We start from the raw sequence: 14,159 nt of genomic DNA, 5'->3' as shown, positions 1-14,159 counted from the left end.
TTTGGTGAGTGCTGTGAAGTGTGTAAACCTGGCACAGACCTGTACCCCTGGGGATAAAAATATATGTTTATAAAAAATAAAAAATTAAAAAAAATTCTCTTAAAACAGAAAAAAAAATATTCTCTGAGTCAAACGATCACTTTCTCAAAAAGAAAGTATTGCAAATCCTTAATTTTTGAGAAATTACTGAGTTCTGTAAAATAAAGAAATGGAAAATATTTTATCCAGGTAGATTTTAATTTCTTCTTCCCTAGAATGAAATATTATCTGCTAAAATTTAAAAATAATTAACTTCTTCATATAATTTCCTTTAAAAGAGTAGAAAGCTATTCAGGGAAAATGTGAATTTGTTTTTTGAATTTTTCAAAGCTTGATGACCTGTTTTATTAAAATTTGAGACTTTGCTCATTTGATATGCTAACCCTTTGACTTACTCAAATAACCTTTGAATACTTCATTATTTCTCATGAAATATTTTTAACTTTTATTAAATATAACACAAGTCACATTATTCATATTAAGTAAAAAGAAAAATATATAACTTACATGTTTCTGAGCATTCAACAGGAAGAGAGGCATAAACAATGTATAATAAACTAATGTTTTAAAACAGTTTTAATTGTCCCAATTTTAGGCAATGAAAATTTTCTCGTGTGCTTTAAATTTGATGTTGCCTCTGACATCTTAAGACAAGCATCCTTCTTTTATTTAAATCTGTGCACATTATAATTGAAATGCATCTAAAAGCTTCTAATGACAAATTTACATTGATCTAAATAACTTTAATTAAGGTCAATAATAGGACTGTCACATAATTGTTAGAATTAAATGATTTATGTATTTATTATATTTATAAAAATATTAACATAAATTTATTATATATCTACTGTATATTATAATTTACATATAGCAATATATATCACTTGTATATATACATTATATATAACTTGTGTATACACACACCCTCTCACACAAACATACACAACTCAGGACCAGAGACTGTCAGTTAATATGTGCTCTGTAAGTATTAGCTGTGTTACTGATGGTGGGTCACGGTGGTGATGATAATGATGATAATATATAGTTTCCCATGATATCAAAAATGACCCCTTCAAATCTTTTGTCATTACTTTTTAATCTTTCCTAATAGGTAAAGTGATCATATGAAATGGAAGACCATATGCAGTAGAAGTGGATTTTAATTTTACTGCTCAAGTACATGTATATAGATAAATTTTTTATTAAATGGCTTCATGAGCTGTTGATGCAGTGCATTCAAGTTTAATAATTCTATTTTATACAATCCTAAGGAGTTCTTTCAGATGGGGGAAAAAATCAGCTAAAAGGAATAAATGGCCAGAAGTCACACATTGAGGGAGGTCAAAGAAAATAAATATGTTTAGCACTGGGCCTAAAGGTTGAAAGAGATTAATTTAAATGGCTCCACTTAGAGAATATGACAAAGTTCCAACAGTTTATGGCAGGCATGGTATTTCATGCTTAAAAGTTGTGTTCAGATGCACTCGCTCTTCATTCTCCTACAACCCATATAAATGGGCACCAGTTATCTGCACACAACTGCAGCCTGAGAAGAAGGATATGAGTATATGAACATGCCAGCCAAGTTAATGATGCCATGGATTATAATGCAATAAAATAATAATCCATCTCTGCTCCTAGTGCAGTGCTTTTTAATTCAGCCATGACATCCTATATGGAGATGTTTATCCTGCACTTTTCCCTGGCTGTGGAAATTATTTCCCTGCAATCAGCAGGGGACTATCTGATGTTTCACCAATAGGGTATATGAGCCCTGGCGATTAAAAGGATTACTTATTTGCTTACTCAGACAGGATTAATGACAGAGAGCAAAAGCTTTGTTTAAAAATCATGTGCCATGACTTCCTGGAGCTTAGTAAGGAGAGTCTAAAAGGTATCACGCCATTTTATGAAGATGCTTTTTATTCAAAAATGAAAATCTTGATCCAACAAATGGTCCCTTTGTGATGAATTCTGAACTTGGCATTAAGTAAACAATCATTTTCCAGTGATATGCTGCCATTGTATTTGGCATTCCTTTAATCCAGAATGTACTAGAACTCGTACTCTATCTATTAGGGAAGGTGTTTTTTTGTATAAATGTAGACTAAGATATGGAGTATTTTACATGTAATTGTGCACTAAAACATTAAAAATATGATTGAAAAAATAAAACAACAATATTAAAGAGCACTTTGTTCTTGCAATACTGTAGACTTTTCCTTTTACAGTATATCTATGATGTTCCAGTTTATACATAATGAGATTTTCATATTATTTTGAGTTTTCTTTGTTTGGGCTAATAAATGTAATAGCAGTTACAGTGTTCTGTTTGACCCAAACGTTACCTGACAGCAGTTATTAAATCTTATACTCTATATGTGAAATTCCAAAATTGGAAAATTCTCAGGATCTGGCTCTGATATCTGCCGCTGATATTAAAAGTATCAACATTAATAATGTAAAAGAACATCAACAAAAGCATCAATGAACCTCAAAGTACATTAGACATTATTTATAAAATGTACTCCCTTGTGGAATTTTCAATTTTAAAAATAATTACAGTTGCTCTTCATTTCACTTTCTGGTTAGCTTATAATGAGATTTAATTATGGAGCATTTGTTTTTACTGAGATTTATTTTTTCCCTTATGTTCTCCCTAGGGGGGGGGGGGGGAGGAAGTGCCAAATTTTCTCTATTGAGCCACCAAATAAATGTGAAGAGACAGAATCTAAAATAAAATTTGGATTTGTATCTGCCTCCACTGGGCCTGTCTTGGGAGTTACGAGAGCAGGGAAGGGTCCATCATGGCTGTTCCCAGTTTCAGGAAAAGGACATTGTATGGGCTCAATGGCATGGATGAGCAGAGCACTTATTTCAAGCCTAATGCTCTCATATTTCTCTCCTTGACCTTCCCTGAGTGCTTTAAGAGCCATCACCCACCTCTGCCAATGTGGTACTGGAAGAACAAAACTGTTTTGAGGTAGTTCCATATGAAGAAGAATTAATTTTATTAAATTGGGAGGAAATTTTTTGAAACTTAAAAAAAAAAAAAGTTTCATTTCTTTTCCTGCCCACGAGAGGCATAGATGGCTGGTATCTTCCTATGTAATAATGAAATGTGATTAGTTATATGATATAAGAACAGTTTGACATTCTGTTAATATTCTCTCTCTGCTTTCATCATCATTTTATAAAACACATGTGAAAGGTGGTTCTGACCCACTTGCAGCTTTGCTAGGTTATCAGCCCAAACAACACAATCTTATGATATGTTTGTTTCTTATATAAACTGAAAAATTTCTTGTTAACCTCAGTGACATCTGAATAGATGTTTGTTTACTGCCAGACTCTACTAACTTTATTGATAAATCTTACATTAAGCTGCCTGGTAAATTTGCAAATGCAGCAATTATTGCTGTGAATTGAATTTCAGAGGTAATGCCCTAGATTTTTCCTTCAAGACAATACAAATGATGCTGTCTAATGCCAGTGATAACTAGCCACAAGCCAAGTTCTTTCCAATAAATACAATGTTTGTAATGAGATGGTGGCTTTCCTTTTATAAAGCAAAGGAAATTGGTAATGAAAATCAAGATTTTTTTTCCTGAACTTTATTAAATCAAATGAATCACAGTCTGATATTTAAAGTCAATAGCTCCAGCTAAAACAGACTATATTATACGTGTGATTACATATCTCTTCTAAAATTAAAGTAATAAAGATAGTGAAAGTTTCCTTTTGAACTAGTTGATTTCACTGAAAAGATTCGTTTTAAGTCAGCATTACTTTTCCTATTTTTAATGAATTGCTAAGGTAGATTTTAATTATTACCCCAAATTCCTTAAAAATTAAGGACCCTGTGTTGCATTCATTGGCTATGGTATTTTCTACCTATTTCTTAAAAAGAAATGTGAACATATTGACTGTCATTCCTCCCACCAAGATATCCTCAAATATGAAAGCTCTCCACAGTGCCTCTCACTCTCCAGTTCTAGAAGCGTGCTGGCTTCCTGTTAGAGAATTGAAAGTACTGGTTGTGTTCCCCTGTGCCAGAGTACCTGCTTCACTTCCTCCCAGAACTGGAATTCTGTCCTAGAACTCCTCCTCACTGTGACAAGTTCCATTTCCCAGACACTGCTTCCCCCACCTCTGGGATGGAGTCCCCTCCTTCTAGCCCCCAACCAGCTCTCCCTGGCATGGATCACCATTGGTAGGGGCAGGTTGTTGACATTATTAGGCTGCTGGCATTAACCTGATTTTCTTGCTAGACCCTTACAAGACTATCTGATCTTCAGGTCCTAGCCAACCCAGCCAAATCTCTCAGTCTTGATTTTGACATAGTCCTTGTGTGAACTTCTTATTCAACACTAAGGCCAATGCTTTCCTTTGGTATTGAGAATTTAATGGGAAATATGATATTAGAAGTGTGTACAGTTTTACAGCTATGTCCATACTCATATGAAGTTGAACGTATAATAGTATAATGTCATTGGAGTGAATGCTTAATGAGCAGATGAATAAAAACTATAAATGCTAAGGTTTAAAATATTTCTTGGAATCCTAAGGCAGAAGGATGAAAAAAAAGACACTTGATATTAAGTGTTATTTTAGGAAGATCTCAAGAGATTGTTATTTCTATTCCTGCCAGATAATGACTTCTGATAAATTTCTAATCTCTAAGTTAAGAATTAAATCTAAAAATTGCTTTTTGAATGAGCCACACATTTGTGGTCTACACTATGCTGAATTCTCCTGGCAATTCTGGATGTGAACATGTGTATTCTGGCTGCTTTTCACCTCTGGTTCATCTTCCTCCAGCTGACTAAATTACCTCTATAATTTCAGCAGGAAAGAATGTTCACCTTTTCACATTTTCTGTTTACTTTCAGGTTTCATCTCTAGTAAACTAAAACATTTGGGTCCTGGGAAATGTCTCCTAAGCTTGTTCATCTCTAACTTCCTTGTTTCGAACATATTACCTAAGTATCTGCCTATTGTTTTAGCAGATTGAGATAGCTTTATAACATTTATATCAACTAAAGTTTGAAATACCTGGTTTCCATTTACTATTATTGCCTATGCTTTTATTTAATTGTATATTCTATAATAACCTATTATCCTTGAAAACCACTGAACATTTTTTTAATTGTAAGCTTGTATTATAGTTATATTATTTCCATATGGATGAATATAGTTATCTGCAATGTAATTTATTCATCTGGAAGTCAAAACTTCATTTCGAGGTGAATGTAAGCTCACAGATTCCCTTGTGGTAGATTTAGATGAATATTCTCATTGCTTCAGAATATATCATGCATACCTAGTTAAGAGACCTTGCAGCAAAATTGTCATTTCTGAAATTCATCAGGCAAAGTATATGTATTTGCTTTGGCTTTAAACTTGTTGAAGCAGAGACACTGAAGTGGAAAATTTTCTCAGGTGCAGAGACTGGCAGAATATTCACATATGGTTGACATGGTTTCATTTGCTTCTCCTAAATTACACGAATTGGGCTCATTTTGATGCTATCCATATTGCTGCCAATGTTTTTCTAATTTATTTTGAAGCCGTTCACTGTTTTTTAAGCCATTCTAAAATAGGAGTTAGGAGTGAGGGGGTCTTGCCTTTGACATCACCTGGACTGGAATATCCTGGTATTTTTAAATTTAATTTTATTTTTTCGGTGTTCCAAGATTTATTGTTTATGCACCACACCCAGTGCTCCATGCAATACGTGCCCTCCTTAGTACCCACCACCAGGCTCACCCAACCCTCCCAATCCCCTTCCCTCCAAAACCATCAGTTTGTTTCTCAGAGTCCACAGTTTCTCATGGTTTATCTCCCTCTCCAATTTCTCCCAATTCCCTTCTCATCTCCTTCTCCCAATGTCCTCCTTGTTATTCCTTATGCTCCACAAGTAAGTGAAATCATACGATAATTTACTCTCTCTGCTTGACTTATTTCACTTAGCATAATCTCCTCCAGTCCAACCATGCTGATACAAAACTTGGGTATTCATCCTTTCTGATGGTAGCATAATACCCCATGGTATATATAGACCATATCTTCTTTATCTATTTGTCTGTTGAAGGGTGTCTTGGCTCTTTCCACAGTTTGGCGTCTGTGGCCATTGCTGCTGTGAACATGGGGGTACAGATGGCCCTTCTGTTCACTATGTCTGTGTCTTTGGGGTAATACCCATTAGTGCAATTGTAGGGTCATAGGGTAGCTCTATTTTTGATTTCTTAAGGAATCTCCTCAGTTTTCCAAAGTGGCTGCACCAACTTGCATTCCCACCAACAGTGTTTAAGAGGGTTTCCCTTTCTCCACATCCTCTCCAACACTTGTTGTTTACTGTCTTCTTAATTTTGGCCATTCTAATGGGTGTAAGGTGGTATCTGGTATGTTTGATTTGATAGTTGAAGTAGGTCAAATGAAAAACCACACTTCAGAGTCATACTGGCTTGTTTTTTCTTTTAAACTTTTGAGTTCCCAGCATTTAAAACATTTGCAAGGATATTTGCATTTACTCTTGGTTAAATACCCTATATATAGAATTAAGTGATTTCATTAAAGTGCATTGGAGGAGAAAAATAATTTTTGACCGGAGGTCTACAAGTATAAGGAATTTAGCAGAAATTGTGATGTGATGTTAAGCAAATAACCTTCAAAAATTATGCTGATCTTCTTCCTCCTCTAGAATTCTGATCTCCCTGATATGAGGAAGTGGTGATGCAACATGGGGGCTTAAGTGGGTACGAGAAGAATAAATGAAAGAAGATGGGATTGGGAGGGAGACAAACCATAAGTGACTCTTAATCTCACAAAACAAACTGAGGGTTGCTGGGGGGAGGGGGTTTGGGAGAAGGGGGTGGGATTATGGACATTGGGGAGGGTATGTGTTTTGGTGAGTGCTGTGAAGTGTGTAAACCTGGTGATTCACAGACCTGTACCCCTGGGGATAAAAATATATGTTTATAAAAAATAAAAAATTATTAAAAAAATTATGCTGATCAATTTGTTTGTGCTTCCACAAAAAGAACGTACAATTTGTGGTGTGGGCTCCAATCATAGAGTTTTTTTACAAAGCTCTCAATGAAGTGGTTAATTTATTCTTACCAATTACCCTTGGAAACTGAATTAAGCCTTGTTAGCTTCAAACAGAATAGATGTCCTCCATGATGGAGGAGGACGTTGCCTCTAAAATAGATACAGAGAATTCCAAGTGTATTTCTGTTACCTGGGGTAGTCAAAGGGATTTCTAAGAATTATTTTATAAATCTTCCTTTTTGATGATTTCTGAAATTGAATTCAGTTAAGTAAAGCCTTTTTTGCATTGATTTTTTGTGCATATCAAAGAGCAGTGGAAATGAATAAGAATTAAAGAGATCCCTGAAAAAATCCACTTATACAACACTTGGAAACCACAGTTGGACTGAGTCCTGAATTGTCATTGATGGGTTCCTCAATCTTATCAGCAATGATGGCATCCCATAGTGCCAGCAAACAAAGAGCAATTTTCTGCCATAGCTCTTGTGACCAGGTTGTGTTAAGATAAAATGTTGTCATGAGATAAATATTTGAAGGCCTCATACTTGTTTCTGTCTGATGTGATACAACTTTTTTCTCTGTGCAAACACAGAGTACTTCCACCAAAAGGGGATTTGGAGAGGATACATAGACAGTTTGGATGCAGTGTTCATTGTGTCCTTACTGAACACAAAATCTTTATTGTAAAGGCAAAATGAGTTAAGTGCATGATCACTAGTAACATAGTGTCAGTGCTCATTTGACCATTCACAGGCATATTTTGTGCTTTATCAGCTATCAAAGAGGAGCAACATTGGATACATCAAGGGTTACAGAAAGATTGGATGTATGGTTAATAAGGTTTTTCTCATAATATGGGATAGTAATTTGAAAAAGTTTGCTTGGATGTCAACCCAAACAGTGGAGCTTACCATTTGATTAAGGAATCACTGTTGTATGCGTGGGTTTATTGGAAATGGCAGACACTAAACTAGCGTATGTCTGCCCGAAAGGTTTATAATTCTTAATCTTTTGTTTCCAAAATATTTAGGGTGAAATGTTTACATTGGAACAGAGTTCTATGAATTGTTAAGTGTATTGCCCTTATAATTAAGGCTAATTAAAGTATTTTGAAAGCTGGCGACAACTGGGGATAGTTGGCAGAATCAATAAAATGCTAAAAGAGAACTTAATGAAGAGTTTGTCATATTTTTTTCTTGAGTAAAACATCATGCATATGTACTTTGAATGCTATATTAAGAGACACATGGCAGTTGGGTATACAATTAATAAAGTGTTTGGAATTTTTTTTTCCCTTGGAGACTCTGATATTTTAAAATGTGGCTTTAAATACAAGGACTTTCTTTGAAATGTAGAAACAGACCAGTGCTTAAACCTAGGAAAGTCTAGCCATTTTGGGATAAGAGTCAATGTGTATACTTTCAAAATAAAATTTTCCCGTTCAGTGTAGTCACTCAAGAGATGGTTTATGTAGGGGCACCTGGGTGGCTCAGTTGGTTAAGTGTCTGACTCTTGATTTTTGGCTCAGGTCATGATCTTAAGGCCATGATGTCAAGATTATGAGATCGAGGTCCACACTGGACTCCATGCTGGGTATGGAGTCTGCTGAAGATTCTCTTTCTCCCTTTCCTTCTGCCCTTCCCCACCACTCTCTCCCATCTCTTAAAAAAGGGGGTGAAAGACATGGTGGATGTAGCATAGGGATTAAGAATGTGTGTGATGTTTTTAGAATGGTTCTAGCAGATAGTAAGTATGGCATGAATACCAGTCCTTGACTAATGGAGGTATAGTAATACTGTCATCAAGTTGCAATTTCTGTGATAAATTTTGACAGGAAAACCACCATCATGGACACAGATGTGTGTTTTAACTATATAACCATACTTCGTATTCATGCTTTTCTTCCAGATATTGTATATTTTTTTTTTAGAGAGTTGATTTTTAGGAAGATAATTTTTAAAATAAATGTTATGTTTTAGAATATCTGTATTTTTTGTTTTTTAAATTTTTTTTTAAAAATTTTATTCTCTTTTTTCAGTGTTCTAAGATTCATCGTTTATGCACCCAATTAATTACACCCAGTGTTCCATGCACTACGTGCCTTCCATAATACTCACCACCAGGCTCACTCAACCCTCCCACCCCCCTACCTCCAAAACCCTCTGTTTGTTTCTCAGAGTCCACAGTTTCTCATGGTTTATCTCCCCCTCCAATTTCCCCCAATTCCCTTCTCATCTCCTTCTCCCAATGTCCTCCTTGTTATTCCTTATGCTCCACAAGTAAGTGAAATCATATGATAATTGACTCTGCTTGACTTATTTCACTTAGCATATTCTCCTCCAGTCCAACCATGCTGATACAAAACTTGGATATTCATCCTTTCTGATGGTGGTATAATACCCCATTGTATATATAGACCATATCTTCTTTATCTATTTGTCTGTTGAAGGGTGTCTTGGCTCTTTCCACAGTTTGGCGTCTGTGGCCATTGCTGCTGTGAACATGGGGGTACAGATGGCCCTTCTGTTCACTATGTCTGTATCTTTGGGGTAATACCCATTAGTGCAATTGTAGGGTCATAGGGTAGCTCTATTTTTGATTTCTTAAGGAATCTCCACAGTTTTCCAAAGTGGCTGCACCAACTTGCATTCCCACCAACAGTGTTTAAGAGGGTTTCCCTTTCTTCACATCCTCTCCAACACTTGTTGTTTACTGTCTTGTTAATTTTGGCCATTCTAACTGGTGTAAGGTGGTATCTCAATGTGGTTTTGGTTTGAATCTCCCTGTTGGCTAATGATGATGAACACTTTTTCATGTGTCTGCTAGCCATTTGTACGTCTTCTTTGGAGAAGTGCCTGTTCATGTCTTCTGCCCACTTTTTGACATGATTATCTGTCTTTTGGGTGTTGAGTTTGGGGAGTTCATTATAGATCTTGGATAATAGCCCTTTGTAGTGTCATTTGCAAATATCTTCTCGCATTCTGTGGGTTGCCTCTTTGTTTTGTTGACTGTTTCCTTTGCTGTGCAGAAGTTTTTATCTTGATGAAGTCTCAAAAGTTCATATTCGCTTTAGTTTCCTTTGCCTTTGGAGACATGTCTTTAAAGAAGTTGCTGTGCTATTTGTTATGCATAACAAATAGCATGGAGGACAAGGAGAGTTAGGAGAAGGGAGTTGGTGGAAATTGGAAGGGGAGGTGAACCATGAGAGACTATGGACTCTGAAAAACAATCTGAGGGGTTCGAAGCGGCGGGGGGGGTGGGAGGTTTGGGGAACCAGGTGGTGAGTATTAGAGAGGGCATGGATTGCATGGAGCACTGGGTGTGGTGCAAAAATAATGAATACTATTATGCTGAAAATAAAAAAAAAAAAAAGAAGAAGTTGCTGTGGCAATGTTGAAGAGGTTACTGCCTATGTTCTCCTCTAGGATTTTGATGAATTCATGCCTCATGTTGAGGTCTTTTATCCATTTCGAGTTTATCTCTGTGTATGGTGTAGAGAATGGTCAAGCTTCATTTTTCTATACATAGCTGTCCAATTTTCCCAGCACCATTTATTGAAGAGACTGTCTTTTTTCCACTATTTTTTCCTGCTTTGTCGAAGATTATTTGACCATAACATTGTGGGTCCATATCTGGGGTCTCTACTCTCTTCCACTGGCCTATGTGTCTTTTTTTTGTGCCAGTACCGTGCTGTCTTGGGGATCACAGCTTTGTAGTAAAGCTTAAAATCAGGCAACATGATGCCTCCAGTTTTGTTTTTCTGTTCAACATTTCCTCAGCAATTTGGGGTCTCTTCTGGTTCCATACAAATTTTAGGATTGTTTGTTCCAGCACTTTGAAAAATGCCAGTGGAATTTTGATTGGGATGACATTGAAAATATAGATTGCTCCGGGCAATATGGACATTTTAACAATGTTTATTACTAGAAGTCTAGCAACAGTAATCAGACAACAAAAAGAAACAAAAGGTATTCAAATTGGCAAAGAAGTCCAACTCTCTCTCTTCACAGATGACATGATACTTTATATGGAAAGCCCAAAAGACTCCACCTCCAAACTACCAGAACCCATATAGCAATTCAGTAATGTGGCAAGATACAATCAATGTACAAAAATCAGTTGTTTCTTATACACTAACAGTGAAAATATAGGAAGGGAAATTAGAGAATTGATTTCGTTTACTAGAGCACCTGAACCATAAAATACCTAGGAGTAAACCTCACCGATGAGGTAAAGGATCTGTACTTGAGGAACTACAGAACACTCAGGAAAGAAGTTGAAGAAGATGCAAAAAGATGGAAAAGCATTCTATGTGCATGGATGGGAAAAATAAATATTGTTAAAATGTTTTAAAATATCTTTATATTTACTGAAGTAGAAATGTTCCACTTGTCCCTCATCCATTTCCTTTCTTATCAACATCTTGCATGTTTTGATACATTTATTACAATTAATGAACAAATGTTGATACATATCATTAATAGTAAAAGCCCATACTTTACTTAGTCTTAAGGTTTTTTTTTTCTTTCTTTCTTTTGATGTAATGTTCTATTTCCATTCCAGGATTCCCTCCAGGATTCCACATTATATTTAGCCATCACATCTCCTTAGGCTCCTCCTGGCTATGATAGTCTCAGACTCACCTTATTTTTGATGACCTTAGATTTTGAGGAGTACTGGTCAGGTATTTTGTAAAATAACTTTCAGTTGGGATTTGTTTAATATCTTCCCCATGAGTTAGCTGGGGTTATGTGTTTTTGGAACTAAGACCACAGAGGTATTCATTTTCATCACATCCTGTCAAGGGTACATTTTAACAACAGGACTCATCATTGTTGAAGTTGACCTTAATCACCTGGCTGAGGTAGTCTGATCAGGTTTCTCCATTGTAAAGTTCCTCTTTTCCCCTTCCCATACTGCAGTTTTTGGATGGAAGTCACTATGCACAGCCCATGCTACAGCAGAGGGAGATATGTTCTTCCTCTTTGAGGGTATATTTCTACATAAATTATTTGAAATTCATTGCATGGGAGATTTATCTATCCTCCCCCCACGTTTATTTAATCATTTTTAAAATATCATTATGGTCTCAAATTATTTTACTCTTTAAGTTATAATTCAATACTACTTTCTTTTCTTACTCAAATTATTATAGCTTTGGCCATCAGAATGCTTTTATTTCGCTCCTATGTTCCTTTGATGTGCCCCCGTGATTGTTGTTGTTTTCCACTTCTTTTTTGCTTCCTGACAAAGTAAGAGGCTCTAGGCTTATCTTGTATATTTTCTTCCCTAGTCCTAAAATCATCCATTTCTCTAGGGAACACTGTTCCTTTGATTAGAGAATGGCATTAGAAAACAAGATCTGGGTATAGGTATGTTTGTTGCTATTGGGTGTTGTTTTTAGGCCTTCCGCTAGGACTGAAAAAACAAAAAATAGTATAGGAATCTATTTATACACACAAGTATAAACATTTCTATGTATGTTTCCATATGTATATGAAGCTCATATGGGTTCATACGTGACCTCTGCTACTCTAATGGATCATTCTAGTGTTCTCTTCTTGCTTATTTGTACACTTCCAACCGATTACATTTATACTAGAATCCTGGAATAGAAAATGAACATTAGTTCAAAATCAAGGAAATCTGCATAAAGTATGGACTTTAGTTAAAATAAATGTATACTGGGGGGGAGGGGAGTATGGAGAGGGTGGTTGAGTTATGGACATTGGGGAAGGTATGTGCTATGGTAAGTGCTGTTAAGTGTGTAAGCCTAGTGATTCACAGACCTGAACCCCTGGGGCAAATAATACATTATATGTGAATTTTTAAAAAATAAATTAATGTATATATGCACAGATGGATATACATGTATAGCCAATCTGCACACCAGTATTTATACATCTCTTTTTTAGTATCTGGATTTAAAGATGAAAAATAGTGGAATATATAAAGAAACAAATATCTAGGTATTAGGATTTGGGTGTTTCCTTTTGATTTTTTCTTACCCTTTCTGATAACATTGAATACTTAGATTTTTATACCTCCCCCCCAAAAAAAAACCAAAACCCTGACTGTATTTAGTAGGTCTCAGAGCTCTCCATTCTGTATCATTATCTATTCTTTCATAGATACTGCATCGTCTTGATCACTGTAGCCTTATAGGAAATCTTGAAATTGGATAGTGGGAGTTCTCCAACTTTGTTCTTCAGTATTGTGTTGGTTATTCCAGTTCCTTTGCCTCTCCATGTAAATTTTAGAGTCAGTTCGTTGATATGTACAGAATGGCTTACTGGTCATGATCCTTTCCTCAATTATTATATTTGGTTCTCAGTAATTATTTGTCACTTCAAAAATTCAAATGCATTCTTAAAAATTTACCTCTTCTGTGAAGATATTTGCCCTCAGAATATTTGAACAATTACAACACTATTGGAAAAAATGTATTTGTGCTCCCCAGGTGTTTTGTTTAATGGATAATACTTATTTGAATGCATAAATTTGAATATTTAAATATTTTAATCCTCTTATTTTTCTTTGATAAACATCTCACTATACAATAGTTATAATATCTACCCCCAGGATTGTTGGGAGAGCTAAATTAGAGAACAAGAAAGAATTAAATATGCTTGGAACTTAAAAAGTATTCAATAAATGCTACTTATTCTTATAGTTAGCTGATTTTCTCATTTGGGGTAAAAGAAAAAACATTGTGCACACTTTAACCTCACATAATAGTCTGGTGCAAGATTTATTGTTTAAGTATTGTTTAACATTATACACTTTTAATGCATCATACTGTATTATATAAAAAGCCCTACTGCATATAAATGCATTTAATGTCACCCTAGGATACATTAAACATTTGTGATGTTAAAGTTAATGGATTTTGAGAAAGTATTAAATTTTCATTAGAAGCACAACTTTGTGACTATATAAATGCATACTTTTAAATATAAAGTTACAAAATTAATATTGAGAACGTTCATAGATTTTTCTATTGAACATTTGACAGTCAAACTTGTGTGATATGTTTTATGCAGGATAAGGCAAGCATAAGAATAGAA

The sequence above is a fragment of the Mustela lutreola genome, chromosome 6 (genome assembly GCF_030435805.1).
Source record: "Mustela lutreola isolate mMusLut2 chromosome 6, mMusLut2.pri, whole genome shotgun sequence".
In the NCBI taxonomy this organism is placed as follows: domain Eukaryota; kingdom Metazoa; phylum Chordata; class Mammalia; order Carnivora; family Mustelidae; genus Mustela; species Mustela lutreola.
The sequence above is the reverse complement of the archived record's forward strand: the minus strand, read 5'-3'. Positions refer to the sequence as shown.